General features: G+C 40.4%; 2 non-coding genes across 2 annotated transcripts; both read left to right on the top strand.

Annotated features, from left to right (window-relative positions):
- The first annotated feature begins 8726 nt into the window (after nucleotides 1-8726).
- Nucleotides 8727-8798, top strand: TRNAD-GUC (transfer RNA aspartic acid (anticodon GUC)). Its single transcript has one exon. It is a non-coding gene; the product is annotated as a tRNA-Asp (tRNA).
- A 640-nt stretch (nucleotides 8799-9438) lies between these two features.
- On the top strand, nucleotides 9439-9510 carry TRNAW-CCA (transfer RNA tryptophan (anticodon CCA)). Its single transcript has one exon. It is a non-coding gene; the product is annotated as a tRNA-Trp (tRNA).
- Nucleotides 9511-11505: the final 1995 nt, after the last annotated feature.

Here is an 11505-nt window from a genome sequence, read left to right as displayed (position 1 = left end):
GAGCATTGTGAGTTTGAGCCCCATATGGGGTGCAGAGATTACTTACCTACATACATACATACATAAACAAACTTAAGAAAAGGACTTTAGTATAGTGATAAATCTCTAAGTGGAAGAAATCATTATCAGGAATCAAGCTAAAGTCTAAGTATCCAGACCTCTTTCACCTAATGTGTTGGCAATTACTCCAAAGTACTGACCTGCTATAATTATAAAACAAAATGCGCCTTTCTTAGGTTCAGAGGCCAGAAACCTATGCTGACTGCTTTCAGAATTGACTTATTAGATCTCTTTTAAATAGGCAGATGTTGATTTTAAGTGTTTTTTTTTTAAACCAACAACCACACCTATAGTTTCAAAGACTAAACCTGCCAAGCATTTTGGCATGTGATTACTTCCTCTAAAATGTATCCCTCCTCTTAAAAGGCATCATCAGGTGGGGAGAGCGTCGTGTGGAAATGGCCGTGATCTCTGTGAGTTATGTCTAGTTATACCTCACTGGGACACCAGAGGGCGCGCGGAGGACTGGCACTTGTTTTCCTTTAAACCCTGAATCGAAATCCTTGTCGAGAACAACAAAAGACTGGAAACGCAGGGGCCGGAAGACAAAGGGACAAGGAAAAAAAGGCTGCACACCCAGTTTTACTGACGTTGAAGTTTGCTTCCTCATCCCTTCACCTCCCTACCTTAAGGAAGTAAGACAATTTAAACTGCAAAATGAAATCTTCAACTAACAAGGAAAATCAGAGTAGAATAGTCACTACAGTTCTAGGGAAGACTACCACAGGTGTGCATTTAAGCAATTTGCTTTGCTTGGTATTAGTAACTTTTTTTAAAAAAAGTTACTGTTTTTCTGAGTTCAAGAATAATATATGCATTTGGTAGAAAATTTGAGAAATGGAAAAAAGCAAGAAGAACAGGGATCATCGACATGTTCTCAGCCAGCTATAACTACTTCTAGTATTTTCACATATTTCTTTCCAGACTTCTTTCAATATTTATAAATGCAGGGGCGCCTGGCTGTCTCAGTCCACTGAGCAGGAGGCTCTTGATCTTGGGGTTGGGGCGGTGGGGGGGGGTTGTTGTCATGAGTTTGAGCCCCACCTTGGGTGTAACGATTACTTAAAATAAATAAACTTTAAAAAAAGATTTAAAAATATTTATAAATGCATAGAAAAATAGTACTCCTCATACTATTTTGTATTAGTTTTGTTCTCATTTACTGTATTATCAACTTCATTTTTATCAAATTCTGATAACCTTTCTAGTCACATGAGTGACTCACAAACAGAAGAAATTTCAAAAGTATTACAGGCAGCTTTTTTCCTAAGATGGCAACTTCAATACCTGAGTATTTAAAGCAGGAATTTTGCTGTTGCTTTGCATTTAGAAGAGGAAACAGGTAAAGACAAAGTAAAGAGGGGCACCTGGGTGGCTCAGTCGTTAAGCATCTGCCTTCGGCTCAGGTCATAATCCCAGGTTCCTGGGTTCAAGCCCCACATCATAATCCCAGGTTCCCGGGTTCAAGCCCCACATCGGGCTCCCTGCTCAGCGGGAAACCTGCTTCTGCCTCTCCCACTCGCCCTGCTTGTGTTCCCTCTCTCGCTGTGTTTCTCTCGAAGTAGACACTATTTCATCCCACCCGCAAATAAGCAGAATGAATTTGTCCTTCGGGCTGCCTGAGAACTGATCCCAAAGAGCTAGGGGAGAGTGTGGGTCAACAGGACCCAGTAGTCCTCCCAGTGGGGCCAATGCTTGCCCTAAGGCCAGACAGATCAATGAGCACAATTACTAATACCAGCAAGCCCGCAAGCAGGTGGTCTGCAAGGCAGGAAAAAGTCAGGAACAGGAAGGTCAATGACCTTGAGGCTTGTGGCCAACGCCAGCAGGTGCTTTCCTCAAAGGAAAAGAAGCTGAGACCAGCCCAGGAAAAGTTAGCCACAGGGAAGGTGGTGCCAAGATCTGATGCCCTGGATTCCCTCACATCACTGCAACAAATACAGGGAAAAGTGGTGACGTTCTCAGCCCTGAGAATTAGGGAAGTCACTGGAGCTCTCCGGGCCTCAGTTTCCTTACCTATAAATGAAAGGGTTGAAAAGATCTGTAAGGTTCCTGCTAGCTCCTCAAAGTCTGTGATTTTTAACTTCCTGCCTCCTGCAATCCTATCCCACCAGCAGCAGGCCCTCTACTTGGCGTTTCCGAAATCCCCACATACTCTTTCACCAGCTCTGAACCTTTGCATTAGTGCTTCCCTCTTCCAGAAGTGCTGGAAAATCTTTTCCCTTCTCTTTCAAACCTCATCGTCATCTTTTGAAGTGGTTTTCTTTGAAACCCTGCCCCTCCACCACCGGCAGACCCAGTCCTTCCTTTTCTATAATCCCATAGTTGTTTGCACTACTATGTGTAACTTTCTTTGTGACCTTAACCTTCTTGTGCCTCAGTTTCATCATCTGTAAAAGGGGAAGAATTACTGTACCAAATGTACAGGATTGTAACAAACATTAAATAGTTTTCTTATGTAAAACACTTAAAACAGCCTATTCACAGTAGGCTCTCAGTAAGCATGGACAACGCTGCCACCATAGCACTTAACAAACTATCATTAAGAGGGTCCGCCTCCCCTATGAAAACTGAGTTCTCCGAGGGCAGGAAAGGAATATTATTCATATCTTTGTCCCCAGTGTCTATCTCCACACCTGGCACAAAGAAAAGATCAACAAAGTTGGGTTTTTTGTTGTTGTACATTGTTTGTTGGGTTTTTTTAATGAGAAGGAACAGACTAAAGTGTTGATTGCACTGGAGGGGAAAAGATGTTTGCCTCTCAGTTTTAACTCTGGATTATTTAGATAAATTAGACTGGGAAATGGTGAAGTATGAGCATCCTCAATAGAAACTTTTTTCCTTTAATAATCTAAACTTGTACCCAGCTAGATATGTCTTCCAGGCCCAAATCATAAACAGTCACCTTTGAATTTGAATTTTAATGTTTATGGAGGGTTAGTTTCATATTTGCATAGGAAGAGTTACATTTTAATAAATGTAAGCCATGTTTCTGTGAATGAATGATTACAGAATCAAAAACTACCCAGAAGCAATTTAGACTCTTTTTTATTTATGGAGGAGGAGGAAGGGGAAAAGAGAATGTTGAGTAGTGAGCTGGCCCAAGCTCTTGTTTACACTGTTGTTCAAAGGCTAAGTTGAGGAAGTGAAAATAATAGAGAAAAAAGGGAAGAAACACAAGAAACCGGGTCATGTATGCTCTGATAAAATCAAAAATTCTTTACTCTTAATTATAGGAAACAAACTGAGGGTTGCTGGAGGGGAAGTGGACAGGGGAATGGGGTAACAGGGTGATGGGCATTAAGGAGGGCACGTGATGTGAAGAGCAGTGGGTGTTACATGCAAATGATGAATTATTGAAGTCTACATCTGAAACTAATGATGTACTATATGTCGGCTAATTGAATTTAAATTAAAAAGATAAGGATATACAAGTTAAAATTTTTTAAAAAATCTAAAATTCTTTAAGAGAGTGAAAAAAACAAGACACAGCTTGAGAGAAAATGTATCTCCCAAGATATATTATATATGTGTTGATATATCCCAAGATATATATCAGATTTCAAAAAACAAGTAATCAGAATATATTAAAAAAAACTTTCAAAATTCAAAAAGAAAACAACCCAATTGAAAAATAGGCAAAATATTAAGATGCTTAAATAAGCCCATGAAAATATGCTCAACATCATCATTAATCATTAGGGAAAGACATATTAACCACACCGAGATTCTACTACACACCTACTAGAATGGCTCAAACAAAAACTACTTACAATATCAACTGCTAGCAAAGATGTGGAACAACAAGAATGCCCATGTATTGTCAGTGGAAATGCAAAATATTCCAGTTAGTTTGGTAGTTTCGTATAAATGCAAACACACTCATCCCAAGACCCAGCTATCCCACTCCTAGATACCGACCCAAGAGAAATGAGGATACAAAAACCTGTGTACTGTTAAAAAACAAAATTCAACTGAGTAAATTTGAAGATTTACTTGACTTTATTCAATGATTCATAAATTGGGCAGCATCCTATCTACCAAGTAGAAAGGAGCTGCAAGGAACTGTACAGAATAGAATTTTATAGGCAGAAACAGGAAGGTTGCTAGCAAAAGAAAGGATTCTTTCAGGCAAATTCACCTTCCCCTTAAGGGGCAGAACAGGTAGTCTTATCATGCAGATTACCTCACAAGTGCTGATCAGGAAATTCCAGACGCATTCGTTTAAAATTTCACTCCTGGGAGAGGCTGAAACTACAAATAGGTAGTCTTGGTGGGGTGTAGCAAAAGTGACTCCACTTTGGTCTGTTGTTTCTTTTTAACAACACTAATGTTTATAATAGCTGTATTTATAATAGTCAAAAGCTGGAAACATCTCAAATGTCCATCAACTAGTGAGTGGATAAACATCCATACAATGGTACACTAATCAGCAATGGGAAAAAAAAAAATCTCACTGATAGAGGAAACAATGTGGATGACTCCGAAAAACATTGTGCTAACTGAAAGATGCCATATTCGAAAGACTACAAACTGTACCTTTCCATTAATATGACATTTTGGACATGGAAATCATATCAGTGGTGCCTGGGGCTGGAAGGAAGGGATTGACTGACAAGGGGCTTAAGGGAAGTTTGTGATGGAAGTGATAGGAGTGATAGAAATGGTCTATAAGTTGATTGTGGTCAAAACTGATAGAACAGTACACCTAAGAAAGAATGAATTTTACTGGATATAAATTATACCTCAATAAACTCTAAAAATAGTAAATAAACACATTTATTTGATAAAGTGAATAAGAGGCCAAGAAAAGGTTAACACAGCTTGAGAGATCCTGCATCACCCACCCTACTGCCATGGGCCTGTCACCCTCATCTCTCCCATGGTCCTCTTTAGGATTTCTACCCACTTCTACCCTTTCAATCCCTCTACTCACCACACTTCCTCAGTTCCTATAACCTTTGCACATACAATTCTATCTACCAAGAAAGCTCTTCCTTCTGCATCTTCTTAGTAACTGTCACAATTGTAATTTTACTTTTTTGTTGTTATTATTCTTTGATTAATGATATATGTCTCCTTCACTCAAATGAAAGTTCCTTGAGATCAGGATCTTTGTTCATCATGGCACCTGCAGCACCACACACAATGCTTGGCTTATACAATGAGTACTCAACCATGATGTTCAACTACCTATTCAATGTCTCAACCTTAACACATCCCAAACTGAAATGCTGATTATCCCTCCAAATACTGCTCCACATACAGAGCTGCCACGTTCCACCCTTCTAAGGACTGCCAACCACAGAGCATCTATGTGAGTGGTGCCCTGCCTCCTTCCCAGTGTGCTCTTGCTGGGGGCCAAGGGCAGGCTGCCCCAAAATGGGCCACTTTGGCATTAATGTTATTTTGAGTTAAAAAGCAATCCAAACCCAGATGATTCAGAAAAAGCTCTTGAGCTAACCCACAACCGCCTAAAATAATTGAGATATAAGTAACTACATTACAATATGAACTAAGTATGGTAGACAGGGAGGAATTTAGCAAGGCCTATTTGACTGAAGTCCTCTCTTCATCCCATTGTTTCTGAGTGGCCCAGCACACACTTGTTTACCGAGTATTTACCCTTTTTCATTCTTCAGAAAGAAAGCATTCCTTCCCTTTGAATACCAAGACCCCTACCCCCTTCTCCTTAGTTCCTAATGACGTATATGCCTCATTTTGCCTGTCTTTGGAATTTCCATGTCTGTATGGATTCCCTGTATGTATGCTATTAAATTTTATTTTTTTCCTATTAATATGTCTGTCAATTTGTTTTTTTTTTTTTTTAAGAAGGTCAGGGAGGAGCAGAGGGAGAGAGAGAATCTTAAGCAGGCTCCACGCCCAGCACAGAGCCCAACATAGGGCTCGATCTCACAACCCTGAAATCTGTCTTGTGTCACTTTGATTCTTAGTCTAGCTAGAAGGGCCTTAAAGGGGACAGGAATTCTTGCTCCCTTCACGTCGACTGTCAATATCGATGGTGCCCTCTGAAGTTGTGCACTACTCTTCTCCACTTCGGTTGATAGCAATTCTATCCTTTCAGTTGCTCAAGCCAAAAAATTTGGAAGAATCTTTGATTCCTCTTTTACTCTTATACCTCACATTCATGGTGTCAGGGCGTTCTGTCAAGAAGGCTCTACATTCAAAATTTGTCAGCACCTCTCATGTTCTCCACAACTTCCAAGCTAACCTGAACCACCTCACCTCCTACGTGGGTTATTACAACAGATATCATTGGTCTCCCTGCTTCTGCTGTTGGCCCCCTACAGTCTATTCTCAACCCAGTAGCCAAAAACTCTAAAACATAAATTAGACCAGGTCACTTCTCTGTTCAAAACCCTACAGCAGCTCATTTCCCCTCAGAATAAAAGTCAAAGTCTTTACAATAACCTCTAAGGCCCCACATCTTCTAGATACCTATATGACCACACCGCTTACTTCAAGTCTGTTCAAATGCTATCTTATTAAAATGAGCCTTATTTGACCATTGTATTTAATTTGCCACTCTCTAAACCCCCTTATAATGCTATTTTTTTCTATTTCCATTCTTGTCACCATCTAGCATTTTCATGTATTATATTCTTGTTTATTGTCTACCTTCCTTCTATTAGAATATAAGCTCCACAAAAACAAAATGTATCCATTAAAATCTCCCCATATGTCTAAAACAATGTCTGGCACATTGTAGGTTCAATAGTGAATGAATAACTACAGTGCCTAAGCAATTAGAGACTAGTAAATATTAATACAGGAACGAGTGTGACACATTATGTTGATACTAGTGATAAAGATTTTCTCTCCATAATGCGTGATTTGTGAATATACAAGTATGTGGAACTATACAGCAGGGTGAATTTTGTACAAGATTTGCAGTGAAGGCTTGGGTGATTCCTGGCCTCTCACGACTTCCTATCTGTGTGACTCTACAAGATTCTCTTTCTCCACCTCTAAAATAGGGATAAAACACCCATCCTATTGACCTCACAGGACTGTGGAGAAAATGAAATGAATGTGAATGGTTCTGCAAGCTGTAATAAGCTAGACAACCAATTATTTAGGTAGAGAAAGATTTGAAACTTTCAATAACATTGATTGTCATCATGCTATTCACCTCCAAAGAGAGTTCTGTGCCCCCTCTACTGCCAATCAGATTTTAACCTTTACTTTCACCCAGTGCTGACAGTGAGGAATCTCTGAGCTCCCTTACCCTGTTCAGGTTAATTAGCCTCTCTTCCTTTCCATTTTAGGAAAATGGGCAGCAGGTGCTGTTTCCTGCTCCATGATCTCTGCTGACTCAGGCTGCTTCTTCATTTCCCTAGGGAGGGAAAAAAAGTAAAAACACATGTATGAACACTGGAATAGCTTTACCACAGCTTAGGTGGAGAGGATGATGTCTCTTCTGAAGGGACAAGGATTAAGCTTCGTCTAGCGGGAGTGGGGGAGGAGTGAAGACAGGCTGTTCAATTAATCTGGGTTCCCACTGCCCTGCAGTTTTGCCAACAGAGAGACCTGGGACAAATTCTTTCAATCTTACAAGGAAAAAAGAAATCATCATAGTTATCACAGTGCCCTTTGGAATTCATAAGAGTTACTAGAGAGAAGTAGATGGAGGCCACAGGACATGGAGTTTGAGGCTTTTGGTGTATTTGAGAGTGAAAAAAAATATGCCAAAACAGGCCTCAAAAATTGCCGTTTTTTAAAGTCTGCACTAAATAATCCCTTTCATCAGGTGGAAAACACCATGTAACCTATGATTCCCCAAAAAATGTGTTAATTCATTACGCTACAAGGAATGGATTCCATAAATTCAGGTTCTACAATGAAAACTTTCAATCATGTCAGTTTGTGACTACGAATTTGCTTACATAGAGATAATGTCAAAAGTTTATATGGGACGTCCTCCTTGGAACAGGTTTGATCCTGTTTATGAAAAGGCTAAGGACGGTACAAATTATTCTATTAGCACACCTTCCTAACCCTATGTTTAATTAACAGCACATCCTTGTTTTGAATTTCTTAAATGTGTTATTTTGCCACTTACGTGTTTATCATTTTCAAGCAAACTGTAGACGCCTCAAGAAAGAGACCGAAATACAGAAGAAAAAAATCAGCTAACAGAATTTCATTTGACCACAGCTGGTCCAAAACGTGAGTCCCTTTGTGTCACAAAAGCTTACAAATTGTTTGAAGAGGCACTGTATTGTGGGACAACCCTGATTGCCCTGGACATCTGGCAACCATAGGATAGCCTTGAACTTCGACTTCAGAATGAAAATATAAATTTGTAAAGTTCTGCTTCAAGTCACATCCTCTTGGTCACTATCAAATTAAAAACCTCCCGCCAGAAACCTAAATCATCTGTAAAGCATAAAGCGCTCCAGAAAACAATTTTCATCAATTCATCACTACTCAAACTGGAAGCGCATTTTGTTTCAATTATTCTAAATAATTTACTCTTTCCACCAACCACGAGTCCAAGGCGCCCAGAGGGGAATAGCGAGAGGAGGAGCGGTCCAAATGTTCCTATTTTCACACTTGCCGGTGGTAAGCAGAAGGGAAACGAGCCTGGGGAGGGAATCTTTCTTACTTTTGAAGAGATATTTGGAGGAAGTTTTGTAACGAGCTCCTCGTTAGTATAGTGGTTAGTATCCCCGCCTGTCACGCGGGAGACCGGGGTTCAATTCCCCGACGGGGAGGTTGGTAACTTTTGTCAATCGAACTGCTTTTTTCCCTATAATTCAACTGCGTGATGCCAAACCTGCTGACAAATACAATATCTAGATATCTTTTGTGAGTGTGTCTTTTTTAAAACGAGTGACTTTTAAGCTTAATGCTCACCTTGAAATAAAAGCCTACCCTGGCAGTAAAAGCTTTTTATCGTTGGTGGAAGAGAAAGAGAACCAGAGAGGCCTCCGTGTTAGCTACCAGCTGCTGGCTGGCACAAGTGTGCGCCTGCGCAGTGACGCCCGCCAAATTCCAACTTGAGGTCATGAACTGGGCGCGGAACCCGAAGGGGGGAGGGGAGAGAGAAGGCGGAGTTTCCGTCCCTAAAGGGGCGGGTAAGAACGGAAATTGCTTGTTGTAGAAGAGGAAGGAACAGTTTCCCTTGACCCTGGGGACCCGACTGAAAGGGAAACTCAGTTCTGCCGCCTCCACTGGTCCGGTCCCAAGTTAGCTGGAGGGTTAGCGATCAGGAAAATGTGGGCGCTAAAGTGATCAGTCTTTATCTAAAACGTGTACCGGGTGGAGGGGCAAGGAGAGAATTGGAAAAAAGATGTCGGAAGAAACGCCATGTTCCTTGAGTCCTAAGAAACTGCGCGAGCCACAGCCCAGCAGGACCTCGTGGCGCAACGGTAGCGCGTCTGACTCCAGATCAGAAGGCTGCGTGTTCGAATCACGTCGGGGTCATGGGCTTTTGTAGACTCTCTTTTTTTAAAACACTCTTTTCTAGAGATCTAGTATTCCCGCCTTTTTTGAAAACGCCTTTTAGGATTAAATCTTCCTTCTTCAAATGTAATCCTAGTGATCCTTAGTGTGCAAAAAGACAAGGCTGACTTTATATCGTAGTCTTAACGTTGATCGTTTTGTACTGTTTGGCTTTGTACAGTGAGTTTTCTGCCATTAAAGTAAAAAGTGCATATCACTAGTAAAGTGACTATTAACTACTGTACCCTAGGGGGCCTATCAGTCCAACCGTCCTTAACAAGAAATGTACAAGCTGTTTTCCCAGACCGTTTTGAAAGCAAGGACCACAGTAAAATTTCTAACTGAATGTTGTTGCAGTGTGCACGTCCTAGCCTGTGTGCCAATAAACGATCTTAGAACATGTGATTAGTATCCCACTCTTACAGTCTCTAAGGATCACCCAAGTTTTCAAACAAACTAACTTACGACATATCCTTGTCTTTGCCAAATGTTTTATTAAAAAGGTGGGAAATTTGTTGAAAGAACGTGTTAGAAGCCATTGGACCTAAGTGATATATCAATGCCCCCTTTATATTTTCATCAATTCATGTGAATGGGGACAAGTCAGATACTACTTTCAATTAATCTCTTTAATAGGGAGCAAAGCTTAGTCACCTTTTCGAGCTCCAGGACTCTTAGTACTGAATAGGGCCTGACAGGCATGTGTCAAACATTTGTTGTACAAAAAATGAATAGCAAGATGATGAGAAATATTTTTAGATCTTTATTGGCTATGTTCCATAAAAGTCCTTGAGTTTTTCTGCTGTTTTGAAAATATCAAGTACTAATTTCATATGATTTAACCTAATACAGGAGTATAGCTGGACATTATATTTTCACTTTGTGTAGTTTGTTCTTTCTCCTACTTGGGTGGATTGAGATTAGACCATCCATTTCAACAGATACGAACCACCAACTATGATGAGCCTAATACTGTGCTCAGCACTGAGGGGTACACTGAGTAAACAAATACCATAATATGTTGGGCTAAGTGCCATGAAAGTAACATGAACAGAGTGGTATGTAGATGCTAAAATAGGACATTAACTCTGCCTTGGGTAGCTCAAGAAGGCCTCATAAAGGAGAATCTTCAAAAATAAAAGTTTACTATGTTGCTTTAAGGCATTTATTTATCCAGTAGACATATATGAATGCCTTCCATGAGTCAAGCACTTTCACTTAATATTCCTGGGGTCTGATTTCTTCAATTATAAAAGTAGTGGTTTATACTCATTTGCTAGGGCTACCATAGCAAAAGATCACAGACTGGGAGGCTTAAGCAAGAAATTTAGTTCCGGAGCCTAGACGTTCAAGATCCAAGTGACAGCAGGGTTTGTTTCTTCTGAGACCTGTCCTTGGCTTATAGGTGGCCACCTTCTTACTGTATCCTCACATGGTCATTCCTCTGTATGTGCACATCTCTGCTGTTGTCCAAGTTTCCTTTTATAAGGAAACCAGTCAGTTTAGATTAAGGCCCACTCTAATGGCCTCATTTTAACTTAATTACCTCCTAAAAGTCCTTATCTCCAAATATAGTCACATTTTGAAGTACTGGGGGTTAGGGCTTCAACATATGAATTGTGAGGGGCCACAATTCCACCCATAACAAAAGTTAATGTCCCTTCTCCCCCGGCAACCTTTGCATGTATAGCATATCTCTGTAAAAATACTCACTTGATCTTAGTTTGGACCAAGCATGTTATCTCATTTGTACAAAATCATACTCTTGTGAGGCAGAGCAGGTAATGTTACCTTGTTAATCATTTTGTGATAGCAGCCCTAGCAAACTAATACAGCTTCTTTGGAGAACTGCTAGTTCTCCAGCATGGCTGGAGAGGAAATGAGAGAGAGAAAGCTATTGAGGTAAAACAGGAGTCAGATCAGTCAGGACCTCCTAATTTGAATTTTATTCTGAGGGCAAAGCAAAGCTATTATTCA

Source organism: Callorhinus ursinus, unplaced genomic scaffold (genome assembly GCF_003265705.2).
Source record: "Callorhinus ursinus isolate GAN/ISIS: 27379988/994484 unplaced genomic scaffold, GSC_fseal_2.0 scaffold14, whole genome shotgun sequence".
NCBI lineage: Eukaryota > Metazoa > Chordata > Mammalia > Carnivora > Otariidae > Callorhinus > Callorhinus ursinus.
This window is presented reverse-complemented; position numbering and strand designations above follow the sequence as displayed.